Source organism: Schistocerca cancellata, unplaced genomic scaffold (assembly GCF_023864275.1).
Source record: "Schistocerca cancellata isolate TAMUIC-IGC-003103 unplaced genomic scaffold, iqSchCanc2.1 HiC_scaffold_648, whole genome shotgun sequence".
Lineage (NCBI taxonomy): Eukaryota > Metazoa > Arthropoda > Insecta > Orthoptera > Acrididae > Schistocerca > Schistocerca cancellata.
Window position 1 is genome coordinate 21,093 of NW_026046659.1, and position 18,024 is coordinate 39,116.

The 18,024-nt window shown below is 49.2% G+C and overlaps 30 non-coding genes across 30 annotated transcripts; all 30 read left to right on the top strand.

Annotated features, from left to right (window-relative positions):
* Positions 1 to 338: 338 nt before the first annotated feature.
* Trnaf-gaa (transfer RNA phenylalanine (anticodon GAA)) lies at positions 339 to 411 on the top strand. The gene has a single exon. It is a non-coding gene; the product is annotated as a tRNA-Phe (tRNA).
* A 539-nt stretch (positions 412 to 950) lies between these two features.
* Trnak-uuu (transfer RNA lysine (anticodon UUU)) lies at positions 951 to 1,023 on the top strand. The gene has a single exon. It is a non-coding gene; the product is annotated as a tRNA-Lys (tRNA).
* Positions 1,024 to 1,161: 138 nt separating this feature from the next.
* Positions 1,162 to 1,243, top strand: Trnas-cga (transfer RNA serine (anticodon CGA)). The gene has a single exon. It is a non-coding gene; the product is annotated as a tRNA-Ser (tRNA).
* Positions 1,244 to 1,934: 691 nt separating this feature from the next.
* Positions 1,935 to 2,016, top strand: Trnas-uga (transfer RNA serine (anticodon UGA)). The gene has a single exon. It is a non-coding gene; the product is annotated as a tRNA-Ser (tRNA).
* A 611-nt stretch (positions 2,017 to 2,627) lies between these two features.
* Positions 2,628 to 2,700, top strand: Trnaf-gaa (transfer RNA phenylalanine (anticodon GAA)). The gene has a single exon. It is a non-coding gene; the product is annotated as a tRNA-Phe (tRNA).
* A 539-nt stretch (positions 2,701 to 3,239) lies between these two features.
* Positions 3,240 to 3,312, top strand: Trnak-uuu (transfer RNA lysine (anticodon UUU)). The gene has a single exon. It is a non-coding gene; the product is annotated as a tRNA-Lys (tRNA).
* Positions 3,313 to 3,450: 138 nt separating this feature from the next.
* Trnas-cga (transfer RNA serine (anticodon CGA)) lies at positions 3,451 to 3,532 on the top strand. Its single transcript has one exon. It is a non-coding gene; the product is annotated as a tRNA-Ser (tRNA).
* Positions 3,533 to 4,221: 689 nt separating this feature from the next.
* Positions 4,222 to 4,303, top strand: Trnas-uga (transfer RNA serine (anticodon UGA)). The gene has a single exon. It is a non-coding gene; the product is annotated as a tRNA-Ser (tRNA).
* Positions 4,304 to 4,914: 611 nt separating this feature from the next.
* Trnaf-gaa (transfer RNA phenylalanine (anticodon GAA)) lies at positions 4,915 to 4,987 on the top strand. Its single transcript has one exon. It is a non-coding gene; the product is annotated as a tRNA-Phe (tRNA).
* A 539-nt stretch (positions 4,988 to 5,526) lies between these two features.
* On the top strand, positions 5,527 to 5,599 carry Trnak-uuu (transfer RNA lysine (anticodon UUU)). The gene has a single exon. It is a non-coding gene; the product is annotated as a tRNA-Lys (tRNA).
* Positions 5,600 to 5,737: 138 nt separating this feature from the next.
* Positions 5,738 to 5,819, top strand: Trnas-cga (transfer RNA serine (anticodon CGA)). Its single transcript has one exon. It is a non-coding gene; the product is annotated as a tRNA-Ser (tRNA).
* Positions 5,820 to 6,509: 690 nt separating this feature from the next.
* On the top strand, positions 6,510 to 6,591 carry Trnas-uga (transfer RNA serine (anticodon UGA)). The gene has a single exon. It is a non-coding gene; the product is annotated as a tRNA-Ser (tRNA).
* A 611-nt stretch (positions 6,592 to 7,202) lies between these two features.
* Positions 7,203 to 7,275, top strand: Trnaf-gaa (transfer RNA phenylalanine (anticodon GAA)). Its single transcript has one exon. It is a non-coding gene; the product is annotated as a tRNA-Phe (tRNA).
* Positions 7,276 to 7,814: 539 nt separating this feature from the next.
* On the top strand, positions 7,815 to 7,887 carry Trnak-uuu (transfer RNA lysine (anticodon UUU)). Its single transcript has one exon. It is a non-coding gene; the product is annotated as a tRNA-Lys (tRNA).
* A 138-nt stretch (positions 7,888 to 8,025) lies between these two features.
* On the top strand, positions 8,026 to 8,107 carry Trnas-cga (transfer RNA serine (anticodon CGA)). The gene has a single exon. It is a non-coding gene; the product is annotated as a tRNA-Ser (tRNA).
* Positions 8,108 to 8,799: 692 nt separating this feature from the next.
* Positions 8,800 to 8,881, top strand: Trnas-uga (transfer RNA serine (anticodon UGA)). Its single transcript has one exon. It is a non-coding gene; the product is annotated as a tRNA-Ser (tRNA).
* Positions 8,882 to 9,492: 611 nt separating this feature from the next.
* Positions 9,493 to 9,565, top strand: Trnaf-gaa (transfer RNA phenylalanine (anticodon GAA)). The gene has a single exon. It is a non-coding gene; the product is annotated as a tRNA-Phe (tRNA).
* A 539-nt stretch (positions 9,566 to 10,104) lies between these two features.
* Positions 10,105 to 10,177, top strand: Trnak-uuu (transfer RNA lysine (anticodon UUU)). The gene has a single exon. It is a non-coding gene; the product is annotated as a tRNA-Lys (tRNA).
* Positions 10,178 to 10,315: 138 nt separating this feature from the next.
* Trnas-cga (transfer RNA serine (anticodon CGA)) lies at positions 10,316 to 10,397 on the top strand. The gene has a single exon. It is a non-coding gene; the product is annotated as a tRNA-Ser (tRNA).
* A 693-nt stretch (positions 10,398 to 11,090) lies between these two features.
* Trnas-uga (transfer RNA serine (anticodon UGA)) lies at positions 11,091 to 11,172 on the top strand. Its single transcript has one exon. It is a non-coding gene; the product is annotated as a tRNA-Ser (tRNA).
* A 614-nt stretch (positions 11,173 to 11,786) lies between these two features.
* On the top strand, positions 11,787 to 11,858 carry Trnaf-gaa (transfer RNA phenylalanine (anticodon GAA)). The gene has a single exon. It is a non-coding gene; the product is annotated as a tRNA-Phe (tRNA).
* Positions 11,859 to 12,397: 539 nt separating this feature from the next.
* Positions 12,398 to 12,470, top strand: Trnak-uuu (transfer RNA lysine (anticodon UUU)). The gene has a single exon. It is a non-coding gene; the product is annotated as a tRNA-Lys (tRNA).
* A 138-nt stretch (positions 12,471 to 12,608) lies between these two features.
* Trnas-cga (transfer RNA serine (anticodon CGA)) lies at positions 12,609 to 12,690 on the top strand. Its single transcript has one exon. It is a non-coding gene; the product is annotated as a tRNA-Ser (tRNA).
* A 691-nt stretch (positions 12,691 to 13,381) lies between these two features.
* Trnas-uga (transfer RNA serine (anticodon UGA)) lies at positions 13,382 to 13,463 on the top strand. Its single transcript has one exon. It is a non-coding gene; the product is annotated as a tRNA-Ser (tRNA).
* A 610-nt stretch (positions 13,464 to 14,073) lies between these two features.
* Trnaf-gaa (transfer RNA phenylalanine (anticodon GAA)) lies at positions 14,074 to 14,146 on the top strand. The gene has a single exon. It is a non-coding gene; the product is annotated as a tRNA-Phe (tRNA).
* A 538-nt stretch (positions 14,147 to 14,684) lies between these two features.
* On the top strand, positions 14,685 to 14,757 carry Trnak-uuu (transfer RNA lysine (anticodon UUU)). Its single transcript has one exon. It is a non-coding gene; the product is annotated as a tRNA-Lys (tRNA).
* A 137-nt stretch (positions 14,758 to 14,894) lies between these two features.
* On the top strand, positions 14,895 to 14,976 carry Trnas-cga (transfer RNA serine (anticodon CGA)). Its single transcript has one exon. It is a non-coding gene; the product is annotated as a tRNA-Ser (tRNA).
* A 692-nt stretch (positions 14,977 to 15,668) lies between these two features.
* Positions 15,669 to 15,750, top strand: Trnas-uga (transfer RNA serine (anticodon UGA)). The gene has a single exon. It is a non-coding gene; the product is annotated as a tRNA-Ser (tRNA).
* A 611-nt stretch (positions 15,751 to 16,361) lies between these two features.
* On the top strand, positions 16,362 to 16,434 carry Trnaf-gaa (transfer RNA phenylalanine (anticodon GAA)). The gene has a single exon. It is a non-coding gene; the product is annotated as a tRNA-Phe (tRNA).
* A 749-nt stretch (positions 16,435 to 17,183) lies between these two features.
* On the top strand, positions 17,184 to 17,265 carry Trnas-cga (transfer RNA serine (anticodon CGA)). The gene has a single exon. It is a non-coding gene; the product is annotated as a tRNA-Ser (tRNA).
* Positions 17,266 to 18,024: the final 759 nt, after the last annotated feature.

Consider the following 18,024-nt stretch of genomic DNA (forward strand, 5'->3'; position numbering starts at 1 on the left):
ACCATGTGTATCTGCTAGATACTGCCTCTCATATGGTGGAGAGGCTCACTCCTTCTTGTGTCTCGTTCTCTGCACACGAGTTGCCCCTGGCATCGATATAGCACGGGTTTTCTAGCGTCAGCGTGGCGTCACGTCAAGTCAGCGAATTCAATATCACACGAATCGAGTCGACATGTTTGCTTGTTACGATGACGGAAGCTGAAGAAATGTGTGTGGAACTTCACTGCATCGGCTGCTCGCCCTTCAGCGTCCCTGTGTCTTATCAGACGAAGGTGACTGTGAAATTGGCAACGAGGCAGAAGTGAACGAACACATGCAAATGGCAACCTTCGCCGTCAGCCGGAATAGCTCAGTTGGGAGAGCGTTAGACTGAAGATCTAAAGGTCCCTGGTTCGATCCCGGGTTTCGGCAGGTACTCGTTTTGATGCGACGCCAATGGAATTACTCTGCGTTTGTGATAATGCAACTACCGCTGACAACAAAAATGACTCTCTCCTGTAGCTGTTCTGGTTGTCTATTGCATGCCACAAGAGGAACTTACTAGATAACTAACTCCCTTAGAAGCAAAAGAATTAAAAATATCCTACCGACTGCATTCCTTTTTCTGTGTCAGGTGGTGAAGAACGTCTTCAACGGAACCGTGAAATGAGCGAAAGCGTGGGAAACATTGCATTCGAAATGCTTGTGAATTTTCCAATTGCCCAGTGAGTGTCGACAAAACACGTAAATTCTCTGCTCCAACGTATGAGACGTAACAACTGGTGCAATTTGTTGTTGCATCGTGTGTCAGCAGTCTTCGATAGTGTGTTACGGGCTTAGCGCGATAAGTTTGTAGACAGCATTTAGGCGACGTTTTATTAGTAACGGCCCCATGCAGCGATTGCACAACAGTAAAGGACATGAGTCAATGTATAGTTGTGCATCGTAGGAGATTTTGCAGCCTTGTGTGAGCCCGGATAGCTCAGTCGGTAGAGCATTAGGCTTTTAACCTAAGGGTCCAGGGTTCAAGTCCCTGTCCGGGCGGAAATTTTAATACTTTGGTAGCGATTCGTCTGGTAGCGGTGGAAACGCTACGGAAAATAATGCAGCTACGCCGTTTTCTGACACCACAGCGTTTTATACGGTAGCAGTTGCATGTGTCGGGAGAACACCGCGCTAACGGCAGTCGTGGCCGAGTGGTTAAGGCGTCTGACTCGAAATCAGATTCCCTCTGGGAGCGTAGGTTCGAATCCTACCGGCTGCGTGCGATTTTGCGTAAAGAGGAGCAAACGTTTTCGCACACATGTGACATGCGTGGGCGAATGCGGGTGCAACCAGTGACGCCATTCTCAACAAGACGAAAATTTCCGTTTTAAGAATACTGAGTTTTCGCGACGACCGCTGCTTACTGTGCCTATCGGTTCACCTCGCACTGACGCTGGGACTGCAGAAAGCCGTCGCTGAGATGGTGAGTACACAGATGTGCTCGAAAATTTCATTTTCTTTTTAAGAATCGCAATTTCAATCATTCGAGTGCGGCAAAAGCAGTAGTGCAGCGTTTTTTTTTTTTTTTTTCTTTTCTTAAGATCTCGCAGCTGCTTGGAGGTATGTCCATCGTTTTAAGACGACAGAAAACTAGCGTCAGCGGTGCGTCAGTGGGAAGTCGGTGAAGTCGCCATTGGAGCCATAAGCCAGCAATTACGACATGCGAAACACTCGCACACCACGCAGCTGTACGATAATGCTCGTGCGTGGGCCCGCATAGCTGAGTCGGTAGAGCGTTAGGTTTTCAACCGAAGGGTCCTGGGTTCAAGTCCCTGTCTGGGCGAAAATTAGTACACTTTCGTAACGGCTAATGGAAACCCTACAGCAAAGAGTGAGGCCACGCCGTTTTCTGCCATCAGATTGCTTCTAAAGATGGCGGTTTGACTTGTCGGGAGTCGCTTCCGCCACCGGCAGTCGTGGCCGAGTGGTTAAGGCGTCTGACTTGAAATCAGATTCCCTCTGGGAGCGTAGGTTCGAGTCCTGCCGACTGCGAAAATTTTCTCGCTCTCAAAAGGCGGACGTTGAGCTGCATCCTAGCAGTTGCGTCACTACTAAACACGTGGGTCACCAGCAATGTGCAGTGTTATTTGATCGAGGGCGCAGCGTTACAGTCGCGCCCAGAAGCCGCAGCTCATCTCCTCGTCTCACAGCCGTCCACCAGGTGTTAGTACAAGTGTCGCCTCACTGGGCAGTGCAGATGTGTCCATTTTAGCTTGCAGACGATGACGTGTAGCAATTTATGAGCTAACGCAAGTCGAATGTTTTACCATGTGTATCTGCTAGATACTGCCTCTCATATGGTGGAGAGGCTCACTCCTTCTTGTGTCTCGTTCTCTGCACACGAGTTGCCCCTGGCATCGATATAGCACGGGTTTTCTAGCGTCAGCGTGGCGTCACGTCAAGTCAGCGAATTCAATATCACACGAATCGAGTCGACATGTTTGCTTGTTACGATGACGGAAGCTGAAGAAATGTGTGTGGAACTTCACTGCATCGGCTGCTCGCCCTTCAGCGTCCCTGTGTCTTATCAGACGAAGGTGACTGTGAAATTGGCAACGAGGCAGAAGTGAACGAACACATGCAAATGGCAACCTTCGCCGTCAGCCGAAATAGCTCAGTTGGGAGAGCGTTAGACTGAAGATCTAAAGGTCCCTGGTTCGATCCCGGGTTTCGGCAGGTACTCGTTTTGATGCGACGCCAATGGAATTACTCTGCGTTTGTGATAATGCAACTACCGCTGACAACAAAAATGACTCTCTCCTGTAGCTGTTCTGGTTGTCTATTGCATGCCACAAGAGGAACTTACTAGATAACTAACTCCCTTAGAAGCAAAAGAATTAAAAATATCCTACCGACTGCATTCCTTTTTCTGTGTCAGGTGGTGAAGAACGTCTTCAACGGAACCGTGAAATGAGCGAAAGCGTGGGAAACATTGCATTCGAAATGCTTGTGAATTTTCCAATTGCCCAGTGAGTGTCGACAAAACACGTAAATTCTCTGCTCCAACGTATGAGACGTAACAACTGGTGCAATTTGTTGTTGCATCGTGTGTCAGCAGTCTTCGATAGTGTGTTACGGGCTTAGCGCGATAAGTTTGTAGACAGCATTTAGGCGACGTTTTATTAGTAACGGCCCCATGCAGCGATTGCACAACAGTAAAGGACATGAGTCAATGTATAGTTGTGCATCGTAGGAGATTTTGCAGCCTTGTGTGAGCCCGGATAGCTCAGTCGGTAGAGCATTAGGCTTTTAACCTAAGGGTCCAGGGTTCAAGTCCCTGTCCGGGCGGAAATTTTAATACTTTGGTAGCGATTCGTCTGGTAGCGGTGGAAACGCTACGGAAAATAATGCAGCTACGCCGTTTTCTGACACCACAGCGTTTTATACGGTAGCAGTTGCATGTGTCGGGAGAACACCGCGCTAACGGCAGTCGTGGCCGAGTGGTTAAGGCGTCTGACTCGAAATCAGATTCCCTCTGGGAGCGTAGGTTCGAATCCTACCGGCTGCGTGCGATTTTGCGTAAAGAGGAGCAAACGTTTTCGCACACATGTGACATGCGTGGGCGAATGCGGGTGCAACCAGTGACGCCATTCTCAACAAGACGAAAATTTCCGTTTTAAGAATACTGAGTTTTCGCGACGACCGCTGCTTACTGTGCCTATCGGTTCACCTCGCACTGACGCTGGGACTGCAGAAAGCCGTCGCTGAGATGGTGAGTACACAGATGTGCTCGAAAATTTCATTTTCTTTTTAAGAATCGCAATTTCAATCATTCGATTGCGGCAAAAGCAGTAGTGCAGCGTTTTTTTTTTTTTTTCTTTTCTTAAGATCTCGCAGCTGCTTGGAGGTATGTCCATCGTTTTAAGACGACAGAAAACTAGCGTCAGCGGTGCGTCAGTGGGAAGTCGGTGAAGTCGCCATTGGAGCCATAAGCCAGCAATTACGACATGCGAAACACTCGCACACCACGCAGCTGTACGATAATGCTCGTGCGTGGGCCCGCATAGCTGAGTCGGTAGAGCGTTAGGTTTTCAACCGAAGGGTCCTGGGTTCAAGTCCCTGTCTGGGCGAAAATTAGTACACTTTCGTAACGGCTAATGGAAACCCTACAGCAAAGAGTGAGGCCACGCCGTTTTCTGCCATCAGATTGCTTCTAAAGATGGCGGTTTGACTTGTCGGGAGTCGCTTCCGCCACCGGCAGTCGTGGCCGAGTGGTTAAGGCGTCTGACTTGAAATCAGATTCCCTCTGGGAGCGTAGGTTCGAGTCCTGCCGACTGCGAAAATTTTCTCGCTCTCAAAAGGCGGACGTTGAGCTGCATCCTAGCAGTTGCGTCACTACTAAACACGTGGGTCACCAGCAATGTGCAGTGTTATTTGATCGAGGGCGCAGCGTTACAGTCGCGCCCAGAAGCCGCAGCTCATCTCCTCGTCTCACAGCCGTCCACCAGGTGTTAGTACAAGTGTCGCCTCACTGGGCAGTGCAGATGTGTCCATTTTAGCTTGCAGACGATGACGTGTAGCAATTTATGAGCTAACGCAAGTCGAATGTTTTACCATGTGTATCTGCTAGATACTGCCTCTCATATGGTGGAGAGGCTCACTCCTTCTTGTGTCTCGTTCTCTGCACACGAGTTGCCCCTGGCATCGATATAGCACGGGTTTTCTAGCGTCAGCGTGGCGTCACGTCAAGTCAGCGAATTCAATATCACACGAATCGAGTCGACATGTTTGCTTGTTACGATGACGGAAGCTGAAGAAATGTGTGTGGAACTTCACTGCATCGGCTGCTCGCCCTTCAGCGTCCCTGTGTCTTATCAGACGAAGGTGACTGTGAAATTGGCAACGAGGCAGAAGTGAACGAACACATGCAAATGGCAACCTTCGCCGTCAGCCGAAATAGCTCAGTTGGGAGAGCGTTAGACTGAAGATCTAAAGGTCCCTGGTTCGATCCCGGGTTTCGGCAGGTACTCGTTTTGATGCGACGCCAATGGAATTACTCTGCGTTTGTGATAATGCAACTACCGCTGACAACAAAAATGACTCTCTCCTGTAGCTGTTCTGGTTGTCTATTGCATGCCACAAGAGGAACTTACTAGATAACTAACTCCCTTAGAAGCAAAAGAATTAAAAATATCCTACCGACTGCATTCCTTTTTCTGTGTCAGGTGGTGAAGAACGTCTTCAACGGAACCGTGAAATGAGCGAAAGCGTGGGAAACATTGCATTCGAAATGCTTGTGAATTTTCCAATTGCCCAGTGAGTGTCGACAAAACACGTAAATTCTCTGCTCCAACGTATGAGACGTAACAACTGGTGCAATTTGTTGTTGCATCGTGTGTCAGCAGTCTTCGATAGTGTGTTACGGGCTTAGCGCGATAAGTTTGTAGACAGCATTTAGGCGACGTTTTATTAGTAACGGCCCCATGCAGCGATTGCACAACAGTAAAGGACATGAGTCAATGTATAGTTGTGCATCGTAGGAGATTTTGCAGCCTTGTGTGAGCCCGGATAGCTCAGTCGGTAGAGCATTAGGCTTTTAACCTAAGGGTCCAGGGTTCAAGTCCCTGTCCGGGCGGAAATTTTAATACTTTGGTAGCGATTCGTCTGGTAGCGGTGGAAACGCTACGGAAAATAATGCAGCTACGCCGTTTTCTGACACCACAGCGTTTTATACGGTAGCAGTTGCATGTGTCGGGAGAACACCGCGCTAACGGCAGTCGTGGCCGAGTGGTTAAGGCGTCTGACTCGAAATCAGATTCCCTCTGGGAGCGTAGGTTCGAATCCTACCGGCTGCGTGCGATTTTGCGTAAAGAGGAGCAAACGTTTTCGCACACATGTGACATGCGTGGGCGAATGCGGGTGCAACCAGTGACGCCATTCTCAACAAGACGAAAATTTCCGTTTTAAGAATACTGAGTTTTCGCGACGACCGCTGCTTACTGTGCCTATCGGTTCACCTCGCACTGACGCTGGGACTGCAGAAAGCCGTCGCTGAGATGGTGAGTACACAGATGTGCTCGAAAATTTCATTTTCTTTTTAAGAATCGCAATTTCAATCATTCGATTGCGGCAAAAGCAGTAGTGCAGCGTTTTTTTTTTTTTTTTCTTTTCTTAAGATCTCGCAGCTGCTTGGAGGTATGTCCATCGTTTTAAGACGACAGAAAACTAGCGTCAGCGGTGCGTCAGTGGGAAGTCGGTGAAGTCGCCATTGGAGCCATAAGCCAGCAATTACGACATGCGAAACACTCGCACACCACGCAGCTGTACGATAATGCTCGTGCGTGGGCCCGCATAGCTGAGTCGGTAGAGCGTTAGGTTTTCAACCGAAGGGTCCTGGGTTCAAGTCCCTGTCTGGGCGAAAATTAGTACACTTTCGTAACGGCTAATGGAAACCCTACAGCAAAGAGTGAGGCCACGCCGTTTTCTGCCATCAGATTGCTTCTAAAGATGGCGGTTTGACTTGTCGGGAGTCGCTTCCGCCACCGGCAGTCGTGGCCGAGTGGTTAAGGCGTCTGACTTGAAATCAGATTCCCTCTGGGAGCGTAGGTTCGAGTCCTGCCGACTGCGAAAATTTTCTCGCTCTCAAAAGGCGGACGTTGAGCTGCATCCTAGCAGTTGCGTCACTACTAAACACGTGGGTCACCAGCAATGTGCAGTGTTATTTGATCGAGGGCGCAGCGTTACAGTCGCGCCCAGAAGCCGCAGCTCATCTCCTCGTCTCACAGCCGTCCACCAGGTGTTAGTACAAGTGTCGCCTCACTGGGCAGTGCAGATGTGTCCATTTTAGCTTGCAGACGATGACGTGTAGCAATTTATGAGCTAACGCAAGTCGAATGTTTTACCATGTGTATCTGCTAGATACTGCCTCTCATATGGTGGAGAGGCTCACTCCTTCTTGTGTCTCGTTCTCTGCACACGAGTTGCCCCTGGCATCGATATAGCACGGGTTTTCTAGCGTCAGCGTGGCGTCACGTCAAGTCAGCGAATTCAATATCACACGAATCGAGTCGACATGTTTGCTTGTTACGATGACGGAAGCTGAAGAAATGTGTGTGGAACTTCACTGCATCGGCTGCTCGCCCTTCAGCGTCCCTGTGTCTTATCAGACGAAGGTGACTGTGAAATTGGCAACGAGGCAGAAGTGAACGAACACATGCAAATGGCAACCTTCGCCGTCAGCCGAAATAGCTCAGTTGGGAGAGCGTTAGACTGAAGATCTAAAGGTCCCTGGTTCGATCCCGGGTTTCGGCAGGTACTCGTTTTGATGCGACGCCAATGGAATTACTCTGCGTTTGTGATAATGCAACTACCGCTGACAACAAAAATGACTCTCTCCTGTAGCTGTTCTGGTTGTCTATTGCATGCCACAAGAGGAACTTACTAGATAACTAACTCCCTTAGAAGCAAAAGAATTAAAAATATCCTACCGACTGCATTCCTTTTTCTGTGTCAGGTGGTGAAGAACGTCTTCAACGGAACCGTGAAATGAGCGAAAGCGTGGGAAACATTGCATTCGAAATGCTTGTGAATTTTCCAATTGCCCAGTGAGTGTCGACAAAACACGTAAATTCTCTGCTCCAACGTATGAGACGTAACAACTGGTGCAATTTGTTGTTGCATCGTGTGTCAGCAGTCTTCGATAGTGTGTTACGGGCTTAGCGCGATAAGTTTGTAGACAGCATTTAGGCGACGTTTTATTAGTAACGGCCCCATGCAGCGATTGCACAACAGTAAAGGACATGAGTCAATGTATAGTTGTGCATCGTAGGAGATTTTGCAGCCTTGTGTGAGCCCGGATAGCTCAGTCGGTAGAGCATTAGGCTTTTAACCTAAGGGTCCAGGGTTCAAGTCCCTGTCCGGGCGGAAATTTTAATACTTTGGTAGCGATTCGTCTGGTAGCGGTGGAAACGCTACGGAAAATAATGCAGCTACGCCGTTTTCTGACACCACAGCGTTTTATACGGTAGCAGTTGCATGTGTCGGGAGAACACCGCGCTAACGGCAGTCGTGGCCGAGTGGTTAAGGCGTCTGACTCGAAATCAGATTCCCTCTGGGAGCGTAGGTTCGAATCCTACCGGCTGCGTGCGATTTTGCGTAAAGAGGAGCAAACGTTTTCGCACACATGTGACATGCGTGGGCGAATGCGGGTGCAACCAGTGACGCCATTCTCAACAAGACGAAAATTTCCGTTTTAAGAATACTGAGTTTTCGCGACGACCGCTGCTTACTGTGCCTATCGGTTCACCTCGCACTGACGCTGGGACTGCAGAAAGCCGTCGCTGAGATGGTGAGTACACAGATGTGCTCGAAAATTTCATTTTCTTTTTAAGAATCGCAATTTCAATCATTCGAGTGCGGCAAAAGCAGTAGTGCAGCGTTTTTTTTTTTTTTTTTTCTTTTCTTAAGATCTCGCAGCTGCTTGGAGGTATGTCCATCGTTTTAAGACGACAGAAAACTAGCGTCAGCGGTGCGTCAGTGGGAAGTCGGTGAAGTCGCCATTGGAGCCATAAGCCAGCAATTACGACATGCGAAACACTCGCACACCACGCAGCTGTACGATAATGCTCGTGCGTGGGCCCGCATAGCTGAGTCGGTAGAGCGTTAGGTTTTCAACCGAAGGGTCCTGGGTTCAAGTCCCTGTCTGGGCGAAAATTAGTACACTTTCGTAACGGCTAATGGAAACCCTACAGCAAAGAGTGAGGCCACGCCGTTTTCTGCCATCAGATTGCTTCTAAAGATGGCGGTTTGACTTGTCGGGAGTCGCTTCCGCCACCGGCAGTCGTGGCCGAGTGGTTAAGGCGTCTGACTTGAAATCAGATTCCCTCTGGGAGCGTAGGTTCGAGTCCTGCCGACTGCGAAAATTTTCTCGCTCTCAAAAGGCGGACGTTGAGCTGCATCCTAGCAGTTGCGTCACTACTAAACACGTGGGTCACCAGCAATGTGCAGTGTTATTTGATCGAGGGCGCAGCGTTACAGTCGCGCCCAGAAGCCGCAGCTCATCTCCTCGTCTCACAGCCGTCCACCAGGTGTTAGTACAAGTGTCGCCTCACTGGGCAGTGCAGATGTGTCCATTTTAGCTTGCAGACGATGACGTGTAGCAATTTATGAGCTAACGCAAGTCGAATGTTTTACCATGTGTATCTGCTAGATACTGCCTCTCATATGGTGGAGAGGCTCACTCCTTCTTGTGTCTCGTTCTCTGCACACGAGTTGCCCCTGGCATCGATATAGCACGGGTTTTCTAGCGTCAGCGTGGCGTCACGTCAAGTCAGCGAATTCAATATCACACGAATCGAGTCGACATGTTTGCTTGTTACGATGACGGAAGCTGAAGAAATGTGTGTGGAACTTCACTGCATCGGCTGCTCGCCCTTCAGCGTCCCTGTGTCTTATCAGACGAAGGTGACTGTGAAATTGGCAACGAGGCAGAAGTGAACGAACACATGCAAATGGCAACCTTCGCCGTCAGCCGAAATAGCTCAGTTGGGAGAGCGTTAGACTGAAGATCTAAAGGTCCCTGGTTCGATCCCGGGTTTCGGCAGGTACTCGTTTTGATGCGACGCCAATGGAATTACTCTGCGTTTGTGATAATGCAACTACCGCTGACAACAAAAATGACTCTCTCCTGTAGCTGTTCTGGTTGTCTATTGCATGCCACAAGAGGAACTTACTAGATAACTAACTCCCTTAGAAGCAAAAGAATTAAAAATATCCTACCGACTGCATTCCTTTTTCTGTGTCAGGTGGTGAAGAACGTCTTCAACGGAACCGTGAAATGAGCGAAAGCGTGGGAAACATTGCATTCGAAATGCTTGTGAATTTTCCAATTGCCCAGTGAGTGTCGACAAAACACGTAAATTCTCTGCTCCAACGTATGAGACGTAACAACTGGTGCAATTTGTTGTTGCATCGTGTGTCAGCAGTCTTCGATAGTGTGTTACGGGCTTAGCGCGATAAGTTTGTAGACAGCATTTAGGCGACGTTTTATTAGTAACGGCCCCATGCAGCGATTGCACAACAGTAAAGGACATGAGTCAATGTATAGTTGTGCATCGTAGGAGATTTTGCAGCCTTGTGTGAGCCCGGATAGCTCAGTCGGTAGAGCATTAGGCTTTTAACCTAAGGGTCCAGGGTTCAAGTCCCTGTCCGGGCGGAAATTTTAATACTTTGGTAGCGATTCGTCTGGTAGCGGTGGAAACGCTACGGAAAATAATGCAGCTACGCCGTTTTCTGACACCACAGCGTTTTATACGGTAGCAGTTGCATGTGTCGGGAGAACACCGCGCTAACGGCAGTCGTGGCCGAGTGGTTAAGGCGTCTGACTCGAAATCAGATTCCCTCTGGGAGCGTAGGTTCGAATCCTACCGGCTGCGTGCGATTTTGCGTAAAGAGGAGCAAACGTTTTCGCACACATGTGACATGCGTGGGCGAATGCGGGTGCAACCAGTGACGCCATTCTCAACAAGACGAAAATTTCCGTTTTAAGAATACTGAGTTTTTCGCGACGACCGCTGCTTACTGTGCCTATCGGTTCACCTCGCACTGACGCTGGGACTGCAGAAAGCCGTCGCTGAGATGGTGAGTACACAGATGTGCTCGAAAATTTCATTTTCTTTTTAAGAATCGCAATTTCAATCATTCGAGTGCGGCAAAAGCAGTAGTGCAGCGTTTTTTTTTTTTTTTTTTCTTTTCTTAAGATCTCGCAGCTGCTTGGAGGTATGTCCATCGTTTTAAGACGACAGAAAACTAGCGTCAGCGGTGCGTCAGTGGGAAGTCGGTGAAGTCGCCATTGGAGCCATAAGCCAGCAATTACGACATGCGAAACACTCGCACACCACGCAGCTGTACGATAATGCTCGTGCGTGGGCCCGCATAGCTGAGTCGGTAGAGCGTTAGGTTTTCAACCGAAGGGTCCTGGGTTCAAGTCCCTGTCTGGGCGAAAATTAGTACACTTTCGTAACGGCTAATGGAAACCCTACAGCAAAGAGTGAGGCCACGCCGTTTTCTGCCATCAGATTGCTTCTAAAGATGGCGGTTTGACTTGTCGGGAGTCGCTTCCGCCACCGGCAGTCGTGGCCGAGTGGTTAAGGCGTCTGACTTGAAATCAGATTCCCTCTGGGAGCGTAGGTTCGAGTCCTGCCGACTGCGAAAATTTCTCGCTCTCAAAAGGCGGACGTTGAGCTGCATCCTAGCAGTTGCGTCACTACTAAACACGTGGGTCACCAGCAATGTGCAGTGTTATTTGATCGAGGGCGCAGCGTTACAGTCGCGGCCCAGAAGGCCGCAGCTCATCTCCTCGTCTCACAGCCGTCCACCAGGTGTTAGTACAAGTGTCGCCTCACTGGGCAGTGCAGATGTGTCCATTTTAGCTTGCAGACGATGACGTGTAGCAATTTATGAGCTAACGCAAGTCGAATGTTTTACCATGTGTATCTGCTAGATACTGCCTCTCATATGGTGGAGAGGCTCACTCCTTCTTGTGTCTCGTTCTCTGCACACGAGTTGCCCCTGGCATCGATATAGCACGGGTTTTCTAGCGTCAGCGTGGCGTCACGTCAAGTCAGCGAATTCAATATCACACGAATCGAGTCGACATGTTTTGCTTGTTACGATGACGGAAGCTGAAGAAATGTTGTGTGGAACTTCACTGCATCGGCTGCTCGCCCTTCAGCGTCCCTGTGTCTTATCAGACGAAGGTGACTGTGAAATTGGCAACGAGGCAGAAGTGAACGAACACATGCAAATGGCAACCTTCGCCGTCAGCCGAAATAGCTCAGTTGGGAGAGCGTTAGACTGAAGATCTAAAGGTCCCTGTTCGATCCCGGGTTTCGGCAGGTACTCGTTTTGATGCGACGCCAATGGAATTACTCTGCGTTTGTGATAATGCAACTACCGCTGACAACAAAAATGACTCTCTCCTGTAGCTGTTCTGGTTGTCTATTGCATGCCACAAGAGGAACTTACTAGATAACTAACTCCCTTAGAAGCAAAAGAATTAAAAATATCCTACCGACTGCATTCCTTTTCTGTGTCAGGTGGTGAAGAACGTCTTCAACGGAACCGTGAAATGAGCGAAAGCGTGGGGAAACATTGCATTCGAAATGCTTGTGAATTTTCCAATTGCCCAGTGAGTGTCGACAAAACACGTAAATTCTCTGCTCCAACGTATGAGACGTAACAACTGGTGCAATTTGTTGTTGCATCGTGTGTCAGCAGTCTTCGATAGTGTGTTACGGGCTTAGCGCGATAAGTTTGTAGACAGCATTTAGGCGACGTTTTATTAGTAACGGCCCCATGCAGCGATTGCACAACAGTAAAGGACATGAGTCAATGTATAGTTGTGCATCGTAGGAGATTTTGCAGCCTTGTGTGAGCCCGGATAGCTCAGTCGGTAGAGCATTAGGCTTTTAACCTAAGGGTCCAGGGTTCAAGTCCCTGTCCGGGCGGAAATTTTAATACTTTGGTAGCGATTCGTCTGGTAGCGGTGGAAACGCTACGGAAAATAATGCAGCTACGCCGTTTTCTGACACCACAGCGTTTTATACGGTAGCAGTTGCATGTGTCGGGAGAACACCGCGCTAACGGCAGTCGTGGCCGAGTGGTTAAGGCGTCTGACTCGAAATCAGATTCCCTCTGGGAGCGTAGGTTCGAATCCTACCGGCTGCGTGCGATTTTGCGTAAAGAGGAGCAAACGTTTTCGCACACATGTGACATGCGTGGGCGAATGCGGGTGCAACCAGTGACGCCATTCTCAACAAGACGAAAATTTCCGTTTTAAGAATACTGAGTTTTCGCGACGACCGCTGCTTACTGTGCCTATCGGTTCACCTCGCACTGACGCTGGGACTGCAGAAAGCCGTCGCTGAGATGGTGAGTACACAGATGTGCTCGAAAATTTCATTTTCTTTTTAAGAATCGCAATTTCAATCATTCGATTGCGGCAAAAGCAGTAGTGCAGCGTTTTTTTTTTTTTTTTCTTTTCTTAAGATCTCGCAGCTGCTTGGAGGTATGTCCATCGTTTTAAGACGACAGAAAACTAGCGTCAGCGGTGCGTCAGTGGGAAGTCGGTGAAGTCGCCATTGGAGCCATAAGCCAGCAATTACGACATGCGAAACACTCGCACACCACGCAGCTGTACGATAATGCTCGTGCGTGGGCCCGCATAGCTGAGTCGGTAGAGCGTTAGGTTTTCAACCGAAGGGTCCTGGGTTCAAGTCCCTGTCTGGGCGAAAATTAGTACACTTTCGTAACGGCTAATGGAAACCCTACAGCAAAGAGTGAGGCCACGCCGTTTTCTGCCATCAGATTTGCTTCTAAAGATGGCGGTTTGACTTGTCGGGAGTCGCTTCCGCCACCGGCAGTCGTGGCCGAGTGGTTAAGGCGTCTGACTTGAAATCAGATTCCCTCTGGGAGCGTAGGTTCGAGTCCTGCCGACTGCGAAAATTTTCTCGCTCTCAAAAGGCGGACGTTGAGCTGCATCCTAGCAGTTGCGTCACTACTAAACACGTGGGTCACCAGCAATGTGCAGTGTTATTTGATCGAGGGCGCAGCGTTACAGTCGCGCCCAGAAGCCGCAGCTCATCTCCTCGTCTCACAGCCGTCCACCAGGTGTTAGTACAAGTGTCGCCTCACTGGGCAGTGCAGATGTGTCCATTTTAGCTTGCAGACGATGACGTGTAGCAATTTATGAGCTAACGCAAGTCGAATGTTTTACCATGTGTATCTGCTAGATACTGCCTCTCATATGGTGGAGAGGCTCACTCCTTCTTGTGTCTCGTTCTCTGCACACGAGTTGCCCCTGGCATCGATATAGCACGGGTTTTCTAGCGTCAGCGTGGCGTCACGTCAAGTCAGCGAATTCAATATCACACGAATCGAGTCGACATGTTTGCTTGTTACGATGACGGAAGCTGAAGAAATGTGTGTGAACTTCACTGCATCGGCTGCTCGCCCTTCAGCGTCCCTGTGTCTTATCAGACGAAGGTGACTGTGAAATTGGCAACGAGGCAGAAGTGAACGAACACATGCAAATGGCAACCTTCGCCGTCAGCCGAAATAGCTCAGTTGGGAGAGCGTTAGACTGAAGATCTAAAGGTCCCTGGTTCGATCCCGGGTTTCGGCAGGTACTCGTTTTGATGCGACGCCAATGAATTACTCTGCGTTTGTGATAATGCAACTACCGCTGACAACAAAAATGACTCTCTCCTGTAGCTGTTCTGGTTGTCTATTGCATGCCACAAGAGGAACTTACTAGATAACTAACTCCCTTAGAAGCAAAAGAATTAAAAATATCCTACCGACTGCATTCCTTTTTCTGTGTCAGGTGGTGAAGAACGTCTTCAACGGAACCGTGAAATGAGCGAAAGCGTGGGAAACATTGCATTCGAAATGCTTGTGAATTTTCCAATTGCCCAGTGAGTGTCGACAAAACACGTAAATTCTCTGCTCCAACGTATGAGACGTAACAACTGGTGCAATTTGTTGTTGCATCGTGTGTCAGCAGTCTTCGATAGTGTGTTACGGGCTTAGCGCGATAAGTTTGTAGACAGCATTTAGGCGACGTTTTATTAGTAACGGCCCCATGCAGCGATTGCACAACAGTAAAGGACATGAGTCAATGTATAGTTGTGCATCGTAGGAGATTTTGCAGCCTTGTGTGAGCCCGGATAGCTCAGTCGGTAGAGCATTAGGCTTTTAACCTAAGGGTCCAGGGTTCAAGTCCCTGTCCGGGCGGAAATTTTAATACTTTGGTAGCGATTCGTCTGGTAGCGGTGGAAACGCTACGGAAAATAATGCAGCTACGCCGTTTTCTGACACCACAGCGTTTATACGGTAGCAGTTGCATGTGTCGGGAGAACACCGCGCTAACGGCAGTCGTGGCCGAGTGGTTAAGGCGTCTGACTCGAAATCAGATTCCCTCTGGGAGCGTAGGTTCGAATCCTACCGGCTGCGTGCGATTTTGCGTAAAGAGGAGCAAACGTTTTCGCACACATGTGACATGCGTGGGCGAATGCGGGTGCAACCAGTGACGCCATTCTCAACAAGACGAAAATTTCCGTTTTAAGAATACTGAGTTTTCGCGACGACCGCTGCTTACTGTGCCTATCGGTTCACCTCGCACTGACGCTGGGACTGCAGAAAGCCGTCGCTGAGATGGTGAGTACACAGATGTGCTCGAAAATTTCATTTTCTTTTTAAGAATCGCAATTTCAATCATTCGAGTGCGGCAAAAGCAGTAGTGCAGCGTTTTTTTTTTTTTTTTTCTTTTCTTAAGATCTCGCAGCTGCTTGGAGGTATGTCCATCGTTTTAAGACGACAGAAAACTAGCGTCAGCGGTGCGTCAGTGGGAAGTCGGTGAAGTCGCCATTGGAGCCATAAGCCAGCAATTACGACATGCGAAAACACTCGCACACCACGCAGCTGTACGATAATGCTCGTGCGTGGGCCCGCATAGCTGAGTCGGTAGAGCGTTAGGTTTTCAACTGAAGGGTCCTGGGTTCAAGTCCCTGTCTGGGCGAAAATTAGTACACTTTCGTAACGGCTAATGGAAACCCTACAGCAAAGAGTGAGGCCACGCCGCTTTCTGCCATCAGATTGCTTCTAAAGATGGCGGTTTGACTTGTCGGGAGTCGCTTCCGCCACCGGCAGTCGTGGCCGAGTGGTTAAGGCGTCTGACTTGAAATCAGATTCCCTCTGGGAGCGTAGGTTCGAGTCCTGCCGACTGCGAAAATTTTCTCGCTCTCAAAAGGCGGACGTTGAGCTGCATCCTAGCAGTTGCGTCACTACTAAACACGTGGGTCACCAGCAATGTGCAGTGTTATTTGATCGAGGGCGCAGCGTTACAGTCGCGCCCAGAAGCCGCAGCTCATCTCCTCGTCTCACAGCCGTCCACCAGGTGTTAGTACAAGTGTCGCCTCACTGGGCAGTGCAGATGTGTCCATTTTAGCTTGCAGACGATGACGTGTAGCAATTTATGAGCTAACGCAAGTCGAATGTTTTACCATGTGTATCTGCTAGATACTGCCTCTCATATGGTGGAGAGGCTCACTCCTTCTTGTGTCTCGTTCTCTGCACACGAGTTGCCCCTGGCATCGATATAGCACGGGTTTCTAGCGTCAGCGTGGCGTCACGTCAAGTCAGCGAATTCAATATCACACGAATCGAGTCGACATGTTTGCTTGTTACGATGACGGAAGCTGAAGAAATGTGTGTGGAACTTCACTGCATCGGCTGCTCGCCCTTCAGCGTCCCTGTGTCTTATCAGACGAAGGTGACTGTGAAATTGGCAACGAGGCAGAAGTGAACGAAACACATGCAAATGGCAACCTTCGCCGTCAGCCGAAATAGCTCAGTTGGGAGAGCGTTAGACTGAAGATCTAAAGGTCCCTGGTTCGATCCCCGGTTTCGGCAGGTACTCGTTTTGATGCGACGCCAATGGAATTACTCTGCGTTTGTGATAATGCAACTACCGCTGACAACAAAAATGACTCTCTCCTGTAGCTGTTCTGGTTGTCTATTGCATGCCACAAGAGGAACTTACTAGATAACTAACTCCCTTAGAAGCAAAAGAATTAAAAATATCCTACCGACTGCATTCCTTTTTCTGTGTCAGGTGGTGAAGAACGTCTTCAACGGAACCGTGAAATGAGCGAAAGCGTGGGAAACATTGCATTCGAAATGCTTGTGAATTTTCCAATTGCCCAGTGAGTGTCGACAAAACACGTAAATTCTCTGCTCCAACGTATGAGACGTAACAACTGGTGCAATTTGTTGTTGCATCGTGTGTCAGCAGTCTTCGATAGTGTGTTACGGGCTTAGCGCGATAAGTTTGTAGACAGCATTTAGGCGACGTTTTATTAGTAACGGCCCCATGCAGCGATTGCACAACAGTAAAGGACATGAGTCAATGTATAGTTGTGCATCGTAGGAGATTTTGCAGCCTTGTGTGAGCCCGGATAGCTCAGTCGGTAGAGCATTAGGCTTTTACCTAAGGGTCCAGGGTTCAAGTCCCTGTCCGGGCGGAAATTTTAATACTTTGGTAGCGATTCGTCTGGTAGCGGTGGAAACGCTACGGAAAATAATGCAGCTACGCCGTTTTCTGACACCACAGCGTTTTATACGGTAGCAGTTGCATGTGTCGGGAGAACACCGCGCTAACGGCAGTCGTGGCCGAGTGGTTAAGGCGTCTGACTCGAAATCAGATTCCCTCTGGGAGCGTAGGTTCGAATCCTACCGGCTGCGTGCGATTTTGCGTAAAGAGGAGCAAACGTTTTCGCACACATGTGACATGCGTGGGCGAATGCGGGTGCAACCAGTGACGCCATTCTCAACAAGACGAAATTTCCGTTTTAAGAATACTGAGTTTCGCGACGACCGCTGCTTACTGTGCCTATCGGTTCACCTCGCACTGACGCTGGGACTGCAGAAAGCCGTCGCTGAGATGGTGAGTACACAGATGTGCTCGAAAATTTCATTTTCTTTTTAAGAATCGCAATTTCAATCATTCGATTGCGGCAAAAGCAGTAGTGCAGCGTTTTTTTTTTTTTTTTTCTTTCTTAAGATCTCGCAGCTGCTTGGAGGTATGTCCATCGTTTTAAGACGACAGAAAACTAGCGTCAGCGGTGCGTCAGTGGGAAGTCGGTGAAGTCGCCATTGGAGCCATAAGCCAGCAATTACGACATGCGAAACACTCGCACACCACGCAGCTGTACGATAATGCTCGTGCGTGGGCCCGCATAGCTGAGTCGGTAGAGCGTTAGGTTTTCAACCGAAGGGTCCTGGGTTCAAGTCCCTGTCTGGGCGAAAATTAGTACACTTTCGTAACGGCTAATGGAAACCCTACAGCAAAGAGTGAGGCCACGCCGTTTTCTGCCATCAGATTGCTTCTAAAGATGGCGGGTTTGACTTGTCGGGAGTCGCTTCCGCCACCGGCAGTCGTGGCCGAGTGGTTAAGGCGTCTGACTTGAAATCAGATTCCCTCTGGGAGCGTAGGTTCGAGTC